The following is a 13,253-nucleotide window of genomic DNA, read 5'->3' as shown; positions in this document are numbered from 1 at the left end:
ATCATACAATATTCATCTTCTGTGTCTGTCTTCCTTTACTTAGCATAATGTTTTCAAACTTCCCACATGTTGTAGAATTACTTCATTCCTTTTTATGATTCAATAATGTTCTATTGTATGGACATACCACTGTGTGTATGCACTCATTAGTTGTCGCACATTTGGACAGTTCCACTTTTGATGGTTATGAATAATAACTAATGTGAACTTCATATACAAATTTTTGTGTAAACAGTTTTGGGTAAATATCTAGGAGTGGAATTGCTGGCTCATGACAATGCTACGTTTAACATTTGGAGGAACTGCCAAACTTTTCCAAAGTGACTATACCATTTACATTCCCTTTAGAAATGTATGAGAATTCCAATGTCTCTGCATCCTTTCTGATACTTGCTATTCTCAATTCTTATGTATTTATATATCTATGTATTGCCATCTTAGTAGATGTGAAGTGGTATCTCATTTTGGTTTTGACTTGTTTCCCTTGTGACTAATGATGCTGACATCTTTCATGCATTTATTAATCTTTTTATGTATTATCATTTCTTTTTATCTTTTATCTTTCTTTTTTATCTTTTATTTATATTATATCTTTTAAAAATTTTTATTATTTTTATGTATTATCCTTTCATGTATTTATTAATCATCTACATATCTTCTTTGGTGAAATATCTATTCAAATCCTTTGACCATTTTTAAATTGGATTATTTGTCTTTTATTGTTGAGTTGTAAGAGTTCTTTATATATTCTGGATAAACCCTGATTAGTTATATGATTTGCAAACATTTTCTCCCATCCTATGTGTTGTTTTTTTACTTTCTTCGTAGTATCCTCATTTGATGCAGAAAAAAAAGCTTTTTTTTTCTTTGCCTGCCTGTGTCTTAGGTATCGTATCTAAGAAACTATTGCCAGATCCAAGGAAATAAATCTTTGGAACCAAGTTTCCTTCTAAGAATTCCATAGTTTTAGCTGTTACTAAAAGGTTTGAACTAATTTTTGTATCTAGTATGAGTTAGGGTTCAAATTCATTCTTCTTCATTTTGGTATCTATTTGTCCAAGCACCATTTTTGAAAGGACCATTCTTTGACAATTCTTTGAATAATCTCCATGCCCTTGTTGAAAATCAATTAACCGGAGATGTGTGGGTTTATTCTTAGACTCTCAATTCATTTTATCTGCTTTTATGTCTATTTTTATCCCAGGACCACATTATCTTGATTAATGTAACTTTGTAGTAAGTTTTGAAATTGGAAAGTATGAGTACAGCAGTCCCCCCTTATCTATGGGGGACATATTCCAAGATCCCCAGTGGATACCTGAAATCATGCATAGTACCAAACCCTATATATACTATGTTTTTTTCATATATATATATGTATATATAAACATATATATATGTACTTATGATAAAGCTTAACTTGTAAATCAAGGACAGTAAGAGGCTAATGATAATAACCAATAAGAAGGGGTGCCTGGGTGGCTCAGTGGGTTAAAGCCTCTGCCTTCGGCTCGGGTCATGATCTCAGGGTCCTGGGATCAAGCCCCGCATCGGGCTCTCTGCTCAGCCGGGAGCCTGCTTCCCTTCCTCTCTCTCTGCCTGCCTTTGTGCTACTTGTGATCTCTGTCTGTCAAAAAAGTAAATAAAATCTTAAAAAAAAAGAAAATAACTGTAACAATATATTGCAACAAAAGTAATGTGAGTGTGGTCTCTCTTTCTCCCTCTCTCTCATGAGATATCATATAATGATATCTTATTGTACTGTACTCACTCACTCTTCTTTTTATAATGATGTGAGATGATAAAATGTCTATGTCATGAGAAGAAGTGAGGGAAATGATGTGGGCACTGTGACGTAGTGAGGCTACTATCGGCCTTCTGATGTTATGTCAGCAGAGGGATCACCTGCTTCTAGACCCTGGTTGACTGTGGTAACTAAAATTGGAGAAAACAAAACTACAGATATGGGGTGGGGGGCTACTATACTCCAAGTTTGTTCTTTTTTGAGAATGTTTTACTATTTTGGGTCCCTTGTCTTTCCATATGAATCTTGGGCCAGCTTGCCAATTTCTGGAGGTAGGGAGGGATAACGAAGTTGGAACTTTGATATGATTGCCTTGATTCAGTAGATCAGTTTGGGGGAGTACTATTTCAACAGTTTTAAGTCCTCCAATCTCTGAACCTGGGGTATCCTTCTATTCATTTAGGTCTTCTTTAATTTCTCTCACCAGTGTTTTGCAATTTTCAGTGTGCAAGTCTCCTATCTTTTTTCATTAAATTTTTCCTGAACATTTTATTCTTTCTGATGCTATTATAAATTGAATTATTTTCCAAATTTCATTTTTGGATTGTATATTGCAGTAGTATAGAGATAGAACTGATTTTTGCATATCATCTTGTATATTGCAACCTTGCTGAATTAATTTAACTCTAATGTGTGTGTGTGTGTGTGTGTGTGTGTGTGTGTGTGTGTGTGTTCCTTAGGATTATGCCCCTTATCAGGTTTAGGAAGTTTCCTTCTTTTACTATTTGCTGAGTATTTATTATCATGAAAGGGTGTTGAATTTTGTCAAATGCTTTTTCTGTCTCTGTTGAGATGAACATGCAATTTCCCCCTTTATTCTATTCATATTTTGTATTATATTGATAGATTTTCCTATATTGCTCCAAATTTACAATCCTGAGAAAAATCCCACTTGTTTGTGGTATATAATCCTTTTTGTGTGGTATTGAATTCCTCTTCAGTTTTATTGAGATATTATTGACATATGTAACACATATAAGCGTAAGGTGTACACCATGATCCTTTGATACTCATCTATATTGTGGAATGATTACTGCAGTAAGGTTAGTTAACTGGTCCTCCATTATCTCACATAACTGCCATTTGTGTGTGTGTGTGTGTAGTAAGAACTCTTAGCAATTTTAAGTATATAATACTGTATTGTCAACTATAGTCACCATGCTGTACTTTAGGTGTTCAGAAATTATTCCTTTTAAAACTTGAAATGTGTCCCTTCGACCAAGATCTCCCCATTTCCTTCACCTCCCTCCAGCCCCTGCCAACCACCATTCTACTCTGTTTCTCTGAGTTCAGTTTTTTCAGATTCCACTTTTAAGTGAGGTCATACAGTGTTTGTCTTTCTCTGTCTGGCTTAACTTCACTTAGCATAATGCCCTCAAAGACCATCTATGTTGTCACAAGTGGCAAGATTTTCCCCCCTATTTTATGGCTTTTGTTGTATGTATAGCTCCCAATGTCTTCATCCATTCATCAGTCAGTGGACACTTGGGCTATTGAAATGATGCTGCGATGAACATGAAGTACAGCTCTCTTTGAAAGACTGATTTTGTTTCCTTTGGATATATACCCCGAAGGCGGATTACTGAATCATATGGTAGTTCTATTTTTAATTTTCAAAGGGAACTTTACAGAGTTTTCCATAATGGCTGCAACCAATATACAGTCCTAACAACAGTGCTCAGGGGCTCCCTTTTCTTCCCATCTTTGCCAATGTGTTACCTCTTGCCTTTTTAATTATAGTCATTCTAACAGGTGTGATGCGTGAGGTTTTCACCTTGAGATTTTCATTTGCTTTTCCATGATTATAGCTATATCGAGCATCTTTTCATGTACCAATGCCCATTTATATATCTTTTTGGGGGAAAAAAGATCTGTTCAGTTCCTCCACTTATTCGAATTCAATTGTTTATTTTTTTCCCCTGTAATTGTATGAGCTTCACATAGATTTGACAAAATAACACTTGATAAGCTATATGAATGATTTATAGTTATTTTCTCCCATTTCATATGTTATCTTTTCATTTTGTTGTTTCTTTTTTTTTCATTCTTATATTTAATTTTTTAATTTGTTTATTTACAGCATAACAGTTTTCATTGTTTTGGCATCACACCCAGTGCTCCATGCAGTATGTGCCCTCCCTATTACCCACCACCTGGTTTCTCAACCTCCCACCCCCCCGCCCCTTCAAAACCCTCTGGTTGTTTTTCAGAGTCCATAGTCTCTCATTTTGTTGTTTCTTGTATGTGCAGAAACTTTTTAGTTTGATGTAGTCTAACTTGTTAATGTTTTTATTTGTTTCTAATGTTTTTGGTGACATATCAAAAACAAACAAGCAAACAAACAACAAAGCATCACCAACAACATTCAGAGAGCTTTTTCCTGCTTTCTTCCAAGGGTTTTATGGTTTCAGGTCTTACATTTAAATCTTTAATCCATTTCAAGTTTGTTTTTTTTTTAAGATTTTATTTATTTATTTATTTGATGCAGAGATAGAGAGAGTCAGAGAGTATAAGCAGGGGGAGCAGCAAAGGGGCAAGGAGAAGCAGCCTCCCAGCTGAGTAGGGAGCCTTATATGGGGCTTGATCCCAGGACCCTGGGGTCATGACATGAGCTGAAGACAGTAGCTTTACTGACTGAGCCCCCCAGGTGCCCCTCAAGTTAATTTTTGTGAGTGAATTAAAGTAAGGGTCCAATTTCATTCTTTTGTATGTGAATATCCAGTTTTCCTGATAAACATTTAAGAGATTATCCTTTCCACATTGAGTATTCTTGGTTCCATTGTCAAATATTAGCTGACTGTATATGCAAGGACTTATTTGGGGGCCACAGTTCTGGTGCATTGGTCTATGTGTCTGTTTTTAAGCTACTACCATACTGTTTTAACTCGTATTGCTCTGAAATATAGTTTGAAATGAGGAACTATGATGACTCCTAATTTTTTCCTCATTCTCATGATTGCTTTGGATATTTGGACTCCTTTGTGGCTGCATACAAATTTTAGGATTGCTTATTCTCTTTCCATGAAAAAAAGCCATTGGAATTTTGATAGGGAGTACATGGAATGTACGGAAAGATGGCTTTGGGTAGCATGGACATGTTAACTATATAAATTCTTCCAATTAATGAACAGGGTATCTTTCCATTTATTTGTGTCTTCTTCAATTTCGTTTATCAGTATCTTGTAATTTTTAGTATACATCTTCTTCACCTCCTTGGTTAAGTAATTTATTATTTTGATGTTATTATAAATGGGATTGCCTTTTTTTCTTTTTCAGATGATTCATTATTAGTATATAGAAATGTAACAGAATTTTGCATGTTGATTTTGTATCCTGCAACTTTACTGACATTGTTGATTAGCTCAACAGTTTTTTTTTTTTTAATGGAATCTTTAGGGTTTTCTGTATATAAGATCTTGTGTGTATATATATATATATTTTCCCTCCCCCTAATTTCTCTGACTAGGATTTCCAATTCTATGTTGAATAAGAGTGGTGAGAATGGACACCCTGTCTTGTTCCCGATCTTAGTAGGAAGTTTTCATCTTTTCACCACTGAGTAGGATGTTAGCTGTGGATTTTTCATATATGGCCTTTATTATGATCAGTTACATTCCTTCTATACCTATTTTTTAAAGAATTTTTATCATGGGATGCCTGGGTGTCTCAGTTGGTTAAATGCCTGCCTTCAGTTCAGGTCATGATCCCAAGGTCCTGGAATCAAGTCCCACATTGGGCTCCTTGCTATAGTGGGGAGCCTGAGTGGGTAACCCTTTGCCTACTGTTCTCCCTGCTTGTGCTCTCTCTCTCTGTCTCTCTGACAAATATTATATATATATATATATATGTATGTGTATATATATATATGTATGTATATATATATGTATGTATATATATATATAATAAAATCTTTTTTAAAAAAGATTTTTATCATGATAGAATGTTGAATTTTTGTCAAATGCTTTTAAAATATCTATTGAGATGAGCACATGAATTTTATTCTTCATTCTGTTAATGTGATGCATCACATGTATTGATTGGCATACATTGAACCATCCTTAGAACCCAGGGATTAATCCCACTTGATTATGGTGTAGGATTCTTTTAATGTGCTGTTCAATTTAATATGCTAATATTCTGTTGAGAATTTTTACATCTAGAATGCAATTTTTCATCAAGGATATTGGCCCGTAAATTTTGTTCTTTCAGTGTTCTCATCTGATTTTGGCATCAGGGTAACGCTGGCCTCTTAAAATGCATTGGAAGTGTTCCCACTTCTTCAATTTTTGGAAGAATTTGAGAAGGATTGGTGTTAATTCTTCTTTAAATGTTTGGTAGAACTCACCAGTGAAACCATCTGGTCCTGAGCTCTTCTGTGTTGGGAAGCTTTTGATTACTAACTTAACTTATTATCAGTCTGTTTAGATATTCTGTTTCTTTATGATTCAGTCTTGGTAAGTTGTATTTTTCTAAGAACGTATTTTTTATTTTAAAATTTAAAATCAATTAATTAACATATTAATTGATCAATTAATAATTAATTATTAAATAATTAATTAATCAAATAATTAACATATTGTTAGTTTAAGAGGTGAAATTTAGGGGCACCTGGGTGGCTCAGTGGTTAAAGCCTCCGCCTTCGGCTCAGGTCATGGTCTCAGGGTCCTGGGATCAAGCCCCACATCGGGCTCTCTGCTCCGCAGGGAGCCTGCTTCCTCCTCTCTCTCTGCCTGCCTCTCTGCCTACTTGTGATCTTTGTCTGTCAAATAAATAAATAAAATCTTAAAAAAAAAGAGGTGGAATTTAGTGTTTCATCAGTTGCATATAACACCAGTGCTCATTATATCAAGCGGCCTCCTTAATGCCCATCACCCAGTTACCCCATGCTCCCACCTACCTCCCCTCCCACAATCCTTAGTTTTTTCCTTATAGTTAAGAGTCTCTTATGGTTTGTCTCCCTCTCTGATTTCGTCTTACCTTATTTTTCCCTCCCTTCTTCTATGTTCATCCATTTTGTTTCTGAAATTCCACATAGGAGTGAAATCAGATATTTGTCTCTCTGACTAACTTATTTCACTTGGCTTAATACCCTCTAGTTCATCCACATTGTTGCAAATGGTAAGATTTCATTCTTTTGGATGGCTGAGTAATCCATTGTGTGTGTGTGTGTGTGTGTGTGTATTCATATCTTCCTTATCCATTCATCTGTTGATGGACATCTGTGCTTTTTCCATATTTTGGCTATTGTGGACATTGCTGCTATAAACATTAAGGTGCATGTGTTCCTTCAAATCACTATGCTTGTGCCCTTTGGATAAATACCCAGGAGTGCAATTGCTGGGCCATAGAGTAGCTCTATTTTTAACTTTTTGAGGATCTCCATGCTGTTCACTAGTGTGTCGATACCAGTTTGCATTCCCACCAACAGTGTAAGAGGGTTCCCCTTTCTCTACATCCTTACCACCATCTGTTGTTTCCTGGGTTGTTCATTTGAACCATTCTGATCCCTGTGAGATGGTATCTCATTGTGGTTTTGATTTGTATTTCCCTGATGCCAGGTAATGTTGAGCATTTTTTCATGTGTCTGTTGGCCATTTGTATGTCTTCTTCGAAGAAATGTCTGCTCATGTCTTCTGCCTATTTCTTGACTGGATTATGTTTGGGGGTGGTGTTAACTATGATAATTTCTTTTCTGTTTTTTTTTATTATTATGTCCAGTTAGTCAACATGTAGTACATCATTAGTTTTTGATGTAGTGTTCAAAGATTTATTAGTTGCATATAACACCCAATGCTCATTACCACATGTGCCCTCCTTAATATCTATCACCTGCTTACCCCATCCCTCTGCACATCTCCCTTCTGGTGAAGTTGGGGTCCATGACAATTTCAATATAGATATTGGACACTAGGCCTCATAATACATTTGCAAATATCTTCTCCCATTCCATAGGTTGTCTTTTGATTTTGTTGACTATTTCCTCTGCTGTGCAAAAGCTTTTTATCTTGATAAAATCCCCATAGTTCGTTGTTGCTTTTGTTTCCCTTCCCTTTGGAGACATGACTAGCAAGAAGTTGTTGCAGCTGAGATCAAAGGGGTTGTTGCTACCTGTATTCTCCTCTAGGATTTGATGGATTCCTTTCTCACATTTGGGTCTTTCATCCATTTTGAGTTTATCTTTGTGTATGGTATAAGATATAGTCAAGTTTCACACTTCTTCATGTGGCTGTCCAATTTTCTCAGCACCGTTTGTTGAAGAGACTAAGAATTCATCTATTTCTTCTAGGTTATCCAATTTGTTGGCATAGTAGTCTCTGATGATCCTTTGTATTTCTGTTGTGTCAGGTGTTATGTCTCTTTTTTCATTTCTGATTTTATTTACTTGAATCTTATCTGTTTTTTTCCCCTTAATATAGTTTAAGGTTTCAGTGCTGTCTATCTTTTCAAAGAGAGAGCTCTTATTTTATTGATATTTTCTATTGTTTTTCTGGTCTTCATCTCATTTATTTCTGTTATGATCTTCGCTATTTTCCTCCTTCTGCAAACTTTGGGCTCAATTTGCTCCTTTTTTTCTAGTTTCTTGAGGAATAAAGTTAGGTAGTTTACTTGTCATCTTTTTTCTTTCTTAATTTTTTATGGCATTTATTGCTACAAACCTGCCTCCTAGAACTGCTTTTACTGCATCCCATAAGTTTTGGTATTTTGTTTTTGCGTTTTCATTATTTCAAGATACTTTTTGACTTTCCTTTTGATTTTCTCTTTGACCTATTAGTTGCTCAGAAGTGTGTTATTTAATTTCCACACATTTATGAATTTTCAGGTTTTTCTCCTGTTACTGATTTCTAGTTTCTTACCATTTTGGTTGAAAAGGCACTTGGTATGATTTAAATCTTCTTACATTTTTCAAGACTTATTTTCTGACTTAACATATGATCTATCCTAAAGAATATTCTTTGTGCATATGAGAAAAGTGATAGTCTGTTGCCATTGGGTGTAATATCTGTCTGCAAGACTTTCTTCCTATCCACCTTAATGTGCCTTTTCTTATTTCTGTGCTTTACTCCAATCCTGAAATCCCTCACTTACAATCTTTAGCTGTTATGAAGGTATTTTTATGCATGTATAGTTGTTCAAACTGATGTTTCTGAGGGAGGAAAATGAGTGGTAGGAATTCCTATGTCACAATTTAGCTCACAACCTTTGTGCTATTGGATCTTTTCCACTGGTATTTTGTTGAGGATTCTGTATCTCTATTCATAAGGAATATTTTTCTGTAGTTTCCTTTTTTTTTTTTTTTTTTTGGTCTGGTTTTGGAATCAGAGTAACACTGACCTCAGAGAATAAAATAGAAAGTGTTTCTTCCTCTTCTGTTTTTGGAAGAGTTTTCAAAGGTATGGTGTTAGTTAAATTCATATTAATTTAATCTCATTGCTTCTTAGAGGTATACTTAGGTTTTTTATTTCTTTTTGAGTCAGTTTTAGTAGCTTGTGCCTGACTAGAGATTTTTCCGTTTCATCAAGGTTCTCTAATTTGTTGGTATACAGTTGTTTGGGGGCACATCTTAATTTCCTCTTCATTTTAAAGGATAGTATTTCCGAATATAGAATTCTTGGTTGGCAGTCTTTCTTTTAGAAGCACTCTGACTATATCATCCCTCTGCCTTCTGATCTTCATGGTTTTGTTTGAGAAATCAGCAGTTAATCTTATTGAGAAACCTTTGTATGTCATGAGTCATTGTCTTTGCCACGGTCAAGATTCTCTCTTTATCTTTGTCTTCCGACAGTTTCATTTCATTGTGTGGATCTATTTAAGTTTATCCTACTTGGATTTGTCAAGCTTCTTGGATTAATGTTTTTCATTAAACTTGGGAAGTTTTTGGTCATAATGTCTTCAAATATTTATTTTGCCGCATTCTTTCTCTTCTCCTTCTAAGACTCCCATTATGCATATGTTGGCACTCTTGATAGTGCTCCATAAATCTCTGATACCATAATTTTTTTTCTCTCTCCATTCCTCAGACTGGATAGTCTTCATTGATCTACCTACAAGTTTGCTAATTCTTTCTTCTGTCTGCTCAAATTTGCTGCTTTTTCATTTCAGTTATCATACTCTTAAAATTTATAGTTGGTTCATTATTTTATGATTCTACCTCTTTATTGATATTCAATATTTGGTGAGCCATCATCCTCATGTTTTCATTTAATTATTTAGACATTATTTCCTTTCCATCCTGAAAATATTTTAAATAGCTGATTTAAGTTCAACTGACATTGAGTTTGACAGCAGTTCTGGGATTCATCAGGGACAGTTTCTATTACATTTTTCTTGTATGGGCCAGGTTTCTTGTTTCTTTGCATGTCTTTTACTCTTTGTTGTTCTTGTTGTTCAAACCTCAGCATTGCAAATAATTTAATAAGACTACTCTGTCAGTTAGATTCCTTCTTTCCCCATGGTTTGTTCTTGTTGTTAATTATTGCAGTTGTTGTTTGTTTAGTGACTTTTCAGAACTAATTTTGTAAAATATGTATTCTTAGTTGTTTGTGGCCACTGAAATTTCTATTCAGCTTAGTGGTCAGCTAGTTAATCCTTAATCATCTGGAACCAATAAACCTCCCAATCTGCATTGAGGAGCATGTATATTGAGGCATGCTTTGAATATGAAGTCAGGAAATTGACAACTCTGCCTTAACCTCCACTTTCTGCTTGTGCAGAACCTCAAGGCCAACCAGAAGTGAGAGCTTAGGACCTCTTCAATTTCTTTCTGAGCATGTGTACAGCCCTGGATATGTATGTGGCTCTCTAGTTTCTAGGAATACATCAGAACTTTTCATAGTTCCTGTGAGCTTGTCCTTTAAAGTTTTTTGGTTAGTCTATTGTTTATTCTAAATTTAATCCACCATCTCAGGCATCTGAAAAGTTAAAACACTTGCCTCTATATTGTTTTCCACAAATATCCCCCGGGGAGAAGGATTTTTACACTAGAAAAGTTTCAAGTCAGGTCAAATACAGTCAGCCTTTCAAGTGAAGTCTTTTAGGGAAACATCAGAATGATCAGACCATGATGGCTTTTTGGAAGCTGATGAGAGAGCTTTAGTTCTGTTTTGCTTTCTTCCATGATTGCCAGGCTGCACTGGGAGTGTGTGCTGTGATTTTTCAAGGTCAGCACTGAGCTAGAGAGCAAGATTTTTGACTAGGGCAAGTTAAAATTTCATAAGGCTTGCTGATCTTACTAGAGAAAGAGGACATGAAAGTGGTGAGGTAGGAGCCAGGGAGATAACTCTAGGAGAGTGTTTTGGACAGATTTGTCAAGACTTCAAGGCAGGGGCCTGCCTGGTATATCAGAGGTGCAGTGAATAAGCCAGTAAGTCTGGGATGAGGAGGATGCACCTTTTTGTTTTTGTCTTTTTAGCCCTTAAATCAGGGCCTGGGACTTTGTGGACACCTGTGAAACAAGTCCACACTGAGAAGTGAGACTCGGTCATGAGAGTTGGTTCATGCAAACTTGGATATAAGTAGTCCTGAAATTTTGCAAAAAACAGAGACCAGGTTGAATGAAGAAAGAAAGGCTTCTTGGAGGAGGGATAGTGACTCAAGTGTTGTTCTCCAAGTCATAGGCTTTGTCCATGTGGTGGCTACAGAAGGGGAGAATGAGTGCGTAATTTTCCACATGGTCTTATTTGTAAGGTAAACAGGTAATACCACTACTTACAAACCTCACTTTTGGAAAACTGTATAATGATTTAATCTCTGGTCCCTTTGCTTAGACTTTGGGGTTCCAAAGTCTCAGCAATCACCCCATGTGGTCATGATGTTTATCCTCTTATCTCTATGTGCTTTTATTGTAAGCATTCTTGATGCTCACACCATACTCTAGGTAAAAGTCAGGGCCTGGAATTAAGCTTCTACTAATTACTGAGAACCTTCCAGAAAAGTTCACAGTGGTTGGAGTTGGGTAACATAAGAGAAAGCTCCATGCCTAAGGCAAGAAGTCAGAAAAATACTGTGACTCCAAGCAAGGCGGGCTTATCCAAGGTTACAGTATTGACATTGAGCAGATCTGGGCTAGAACCCGAGTCTTCTGGCTCTTAAAGAACTGTCCTCCTGCCCTACCAGGCAAATCTTCAAAGATGAATTTATTTCAAGAAAAAAAAGTTTTATGATGACTTTAAAACATGCAGCCACATCACAGGTTTCAGTTTTCAAGAACAACATGGGTTAGATGTTTTCTCCCAAGTTCTTCAACCAATGATCTGCCTGGGTGTGTGGTGAGGCAGTCTATTTACCTGCAGGCCCAACAGCTGGACTTCTCCAGACCTGAGGCCACTTTTGGTTAAGGCCTCATCCTTGGGAAGGCAAGAAGATTAAGGGTCTTTCTGGCCCCAAATCACATTACTTTGCCCGCCCCCCACCCCCATCAAAGCAGTTCTCTCTGGAGAAGAAGAGGGGGAAAAAATCCACTCTTCTTTGGCATTGGGTAAACAAAGAGTGTTGCTACAGATGGGCACATAACTCATTTGGGGAAGAGAGAGAGGTGGAGAAGGACAGCAACATAAACTGAGTGAGCAATTCTGCCTGCAACCCCACTTGGCGTGGACAGGCCTCAGTGTAAGCACGGATAGTATCAGACTCTCCCACTCCTTCCATCAGTATAGTTCTGCTTGTGCCTCTCTCAGCATGATCTCTTCACTGAGCTGAGTGACCATTGCATTTGAATCTTTGTATTTTTTTATGCAAAGTGACTTCCGAACACAAACTAACAATTGTGGTGCTTTACAGAATTTTTTCCAACATCTACTGTAAGTTTTCAGAAGTCATTTTTACAGCAATTTTCACCTTCTGTGATGAATTTAGCACCTGCCTTCCATGTAAGATATAACTCAATGGTGGTTACTTGATTCAGGCTTGGTCTCTGTACATGCTTGTGTTATCTAGGTAGATGAAAGGACTCATATCACATCTAACATAAAAAATGAGGAAGAGAAACTGATTTACTCAGACCTTCTCCACCTTAGCAGTCCTTTGCCTCTTCTTCCCTCCCTAGAGACAAATACAACCAAATATAAATGCATGAATGGCTGCCAACTGGTGTTATTACTTAAATCTAACATTTTTTTGGTCATTAATCCTGCAAAAACATCTATTCTTAGATGACTGCAATTAGCAATTTGCTGCTTGTCATAACAGTCATTAGAAGCAGAAAATATTATCAAATGACTTACAGAGAAAATAATCTGGAACTTTGGTGCTTTTCCCCCATAGTATTAGGATCAAGTGTTGGTTGAGCCCCAGTGCTTGACAGGACCTGGAGCTGGTCAGGGGTCTGGTTGTGGGGAACAGTCACATGACTGACAATAAACACCTAAGAGAATTGATCATGTTTTAAAATTGTATTTATCTTTTTAAGAGATGGCCTCTTTGTGGGTAGAATAAGATGAGATGAGAGCAGTGG

This window comes from Meles meles, chromosome 19, assembly GCF_922984935.1.
Source record: "Meles meles chromosome 19, mMelMel3.1 paternal haplotype, whole genome shotgun sequence".
In the NCBI taxonomy this organism is placed as follows: Eukaryota; Metazoa; Chordata; class Mammalia; order Carnivora; family Mustelidae; genus Meles; species Meles meles.
This window is presented reverse-complemented; position numbering follows the sequence as displayed.